This window comes from Haliaeetus leucocephalus, unplaced genomic scaffold (genome assembly GCF_000737465.1).
Source record: "Haliaeetus leucocephalus isolate CR32 unplaced genomic scaffold, Haliaeetus_leucocephalus-4.0 Scaffold186, whole genome shotgun sequence".
NCBI classification, from domain to species: Eukaryota; Metazoa; Chordata; class Aves; order Accipitriformes; family Accipitridae; genus Haliaeetus; species Haliaeetus leucocephalus.
The window spans coordinates 505,578-509,721 of NW_010972622.1; positions in this window are offsets into that span (position 1 = coordinate 505,578).

A 4,144-nucleotide genomic window follows, 5' to 3' on the forward strand; every position below is an offset into this window, starting at 1 on the left:
CCTCCCCAGCCCCCCAGAGCCTCCCCAGCCTCCCCGCTGCCCCGGAGCCTCCCGGGAGGCCGCCGCGGACAAAGCCCGTGTGTTACCGGTGCTGCCGCGGGGCACCGGCAAACTCGGCCAAAAATAACTCCCCGGGCTGTTGCTGGGACGGCGGCAGCTCCAGCTGAACCCCCCCCTGCCAAAAGGAGTGAACCTGCCTCCCCCAAATCTGCTTTGCACCCCTCTTCCACCTCTGCACCCCCAAAATGCTCCGCAGGTGATGGGTGACCCCCCCCCCCATTATTTCCTCCATGCTCCCGCTCTGCTCCATGAATCCGCCCCGTGCCTCAGTTTCCCCAGCTGGTAAAGGGGAGCAAAGCCCGTTCCCTGCCGCATCTTGGGGGGGGTTGTGGGGGGGGGTCCCACCGCCGAGCAGGTGGAGGAGCCCGTGCTCGGCCCTTGGCGGCGGCCGGCTCTGGCTGGGGATCACACCCGGGAGCGGGGCCAGGACCTGGCTCCGGCCGCCGCTTTCCACTGGAAAACGGGGCTGGGAGTAAATAACAACGCGATGGCTGCCCCCCCCGTCCCCACCCCAGCCCTCTCCAGCACCGTCACCGGCAGCTCCCCAGCACAGCAGAGCCCGCCGGAGGAGGGTGATGGATGGAGCATCCCTCCGTGCCCCGACTCCGGGTGAGGGGCACATTCCTCCAGGTCTCTGCCACCCCCCCCCCCGCGAAAAGCACCCAAAGGGGCCGGGGCTCCGCACGGTTCCCACCGTCACCGGCAGCCGCCAGATCTCCCGGCACGGACGGGTGTCGAGGCATCGGCTGGCTGGGGCAGGTGGCCCAAAATTGGGATTTTTTTTTTTTTTTTTTTAACCCAAACCTCATCGCGTAGCCCTGATCCCCTCCCCCCAAAAAATCCCAACCCCATCCTTTTGGGTTTTGTCCCCTCTTTTCCAAATCCCGTCCCTGGGCACTTTCCCGGTTTTCCCCGTTTCGGGCTCTGGAAAGGCGATCAGGGAATCGCAGGGAAACATCCAAGTCAGCTCAGGAATTCACCGTGGCGGGAGTGGAAGGAATGAGAGCGCCCGGCCTTAACTCTGCCCGCCCCGGGGGCTCTGCTGCCACCGTCACCATCGTCACCATCGTCACCATCGTCACCATCAGTCACCATCGTCACCGGCATCGCCACCGCAAGGCCTGGGTTGCCGTCAGGTGGGGATGTCCCTGCCCTGATGCTGCTACCCAAAAGGGATGTCCCCATCCTGGGGCTTTATCCCCACCCTGGGGGTTTGTCCCCACCTTGGGGGTTTGTCCCCAGCCTGATGCCACCCACCTGGGTGAACATCTCCACCTTGATGGTGGGTGCTGGGGACACTGTCCCTTCCCTGATGCCACCAGCCAGGACATTGTCCCCATCCGCTCTCCCTATCCAGGGGGATTGTCCCCACCTTGATGCCACCAGCTAAGGACACTGTCCATACCTGATGCCACCAGCTAAGGACACTGTCCATACCTGATGCCACCAGCCAGGGCACAGGTCCCCACCCTGATGCCACCGGCCAGGAGCATCACCCGTCCCCATTCCACCGGCATCACTTGGATTTGGGACCAAACTATTTCCAGGTGAACAAAGCCTCATCTGTTGCCCCACCCTGTATGGAGACTTTCACCTAAAACCCCCCAGATCCCCTCACCCCACTTGGAACCCCCCAAACAGCTGCTTCTCTCCCCCCCCCCAAAAAAAAACCAAACCCAGTTTTGCTTTTAATTTTTCAAACAAGAACTTGGGGCTTAAAACCACCCAGGGAGGGGATGGGGAAATTCAGACACCAGGCCCCATTTTGCCCCATTTCAGTCCTGTTTCTCCCTATTTTTTTGAGATCCCCAAAATACCCTCAATCCCATAAAAATAGCTTCAAAACAGAGGGATTTCCTCGCCCACCAGCCCCGACACCCGCTCGGCTGTTTGCTTTACGGGGCAGGCAGGGATGACACCCACCCCCCCCCTTATTTTTTTCTTTTAAAAGAGTGTTTTTCAGTAAAAGGGGAAAAAAATTTTAAAATGCCATTTTTTGATGCTGGCACCTCCCATTAACCTCAGACCTTCCCCCAAATATTTCCCCTGGCCGGCATGGGAACGGGGAGCAGAAAGGAGCTTTGTCCCCCCTGGCTGCGGCTGCGTGGCCAGAAAAAGGACTTTTTTTTTTTTTTTTACCTTCTCACTTGTTGCTATTTAATTTTATATTTTAATAATATATATTTATGATATAATTTATATATCAAGGTGGGTGCAGCAGGGCGGGGGGGCGATGCTCAGCTCCTCCAAAAATGGAGTTTGAGCCCCAAGCCGGTTTGCGAGGGGGGGGGGGAATCCAACATCCCACCAGCCGCCCTATTTTGGGTGAATTTGCTCCCAAAAAAGTTGGGTTTGGGAGCACCCAAGACTGGCCAACGTGACCCCCCCCACAAGCTCCCAACCACCTTTAGGCTCAACAAACACCCAGGACACCCCCCCCCAGGATCCCCAATTCACTCCCATTCCCTTCTCCAGCTGGGAATCCACCCCCAGCTCCTTTCCCAGCTGATCCGGATTCACTCAAAGCTCCAAAAAAGGCCTTTTCCCCCCCAATTTTTTTTTGGGGGGGGGGTTAGCACACACACAGCCCCTTTGTCCACTGTCCCCCCCCCCCCCAAGGGGCTCTTCTGCCCTCGGCCCCGATGGAAAGGTGGGCAGGGGGCCCCGGGGAAGGAGGGGGGGGAGACGCCGGCATTTTTGTGAGATGATGTCAAATAATTCGCCCTCGTTCAGGCCCCCCGAACCCGGCCTCTTCCTCCTCCTCCTCCTCCTCCTCGCCGAGGTCGGGATGAAAAGGCGACTCTTTGGGGAAGGTAGAGCCGCACAAAGAGCCCCTTTGAGCTCGGAGCCGCCTCGGGGGGGTTGGATTTGAGGGCGATCCTGGTGATTTGGGGTTGGTTTTTGGGGGTTTTTTTTGGGGGGGGGGGATTCACACCCTCGTGCCCCACATCTGGGGAAGGGCTGGGGGCGGGAGGCAGCGTTAAATCTGGGGGTCTGGCGCGTTCCGCCTAAGGGGAAGCTGCGCCCTAAAAATGGGGAGGTTTGCCCCAAGGTTTGGGAGGAGCACCCCAAATCGCAGCCTTTCAGCTCCCCCTTTTAGGAGGCATCAGCCCCCACCCCACCCCCCAAAAAATATTTGGAGCAGCCCAAGAAAAAGGGGGTGAAGCAAACCCCCACACCAGGCACAACCATTGTACAAGACATCAGAGAATCCCCAGGGCAAAACCAGCTTCAGGGCTGGGAAAACTCCCAACATCGGGGTATTGGCAGCCCCAAAACCCTTTCTGGGCTGGGGGGGGTGGCTTCTACCCGCCTCCACCCCAAAAAAGAGGGCACAAAGCTGCGGGCGCCAGTGCCAGGGTGGGGGGGGGGGCGCAGGGGGCACTGGCAGGCGCGCGCCCCTGCTAATGAGAGCCGCGATTATCCCAAATTAATGAGGGCTGGAAAGAGGCCGGCGATGTTTGCGGGGCCGGGGGGAGGTTTCGAGGTGTCGCGGGGGGTCGGTGGGGCCAGATAAAACCATCCTGGCGCGGGAACGGCCGCTGCCCTTCAGCTTTGGGGACAAACCCTGGAAGTTTGGGACAGGTGATGCAAAAAGTGCTGGTTTTATTAGTCTAATGACGGATGCGTCCTCGATGTTCTTTATTAGGGTGAAAATAAAAAGGGGGGGTGTTTTTTGGGGATATCACCTGCTGCCCGTCACCCTGTGCTGTGGATGCTCTGCCACCGCCATCCCCACCTGTCCCCATCCCTGTCCCCCGACACTGGGGCCAAGCGCCCTAAAAAAGGCAGAATAAAGGAGAAACCCCGAATTTTGGGGGTTCAGGGTCCCCAAAGGCAGACCCCAACAGCGGCAGTGGCCATGGGGGCAGGATCCGTCCCTGGAGGGGAACGGTGGGTGTTTCGGGAGCTATAAATACCTCCCGGCCGCTGCCGCCGCCCGCTTGAGGTTAAATAAACCGCCAGAAATAGAAATCCCTATTCCGGCCCCGGTTATCTCCCGTTCCACTGGATCCAGCCCCAGGGGTCCGACCCATCACTGAGCCTGTCACCCCCCCAAATCACCCACCTGAACACCCCCCCC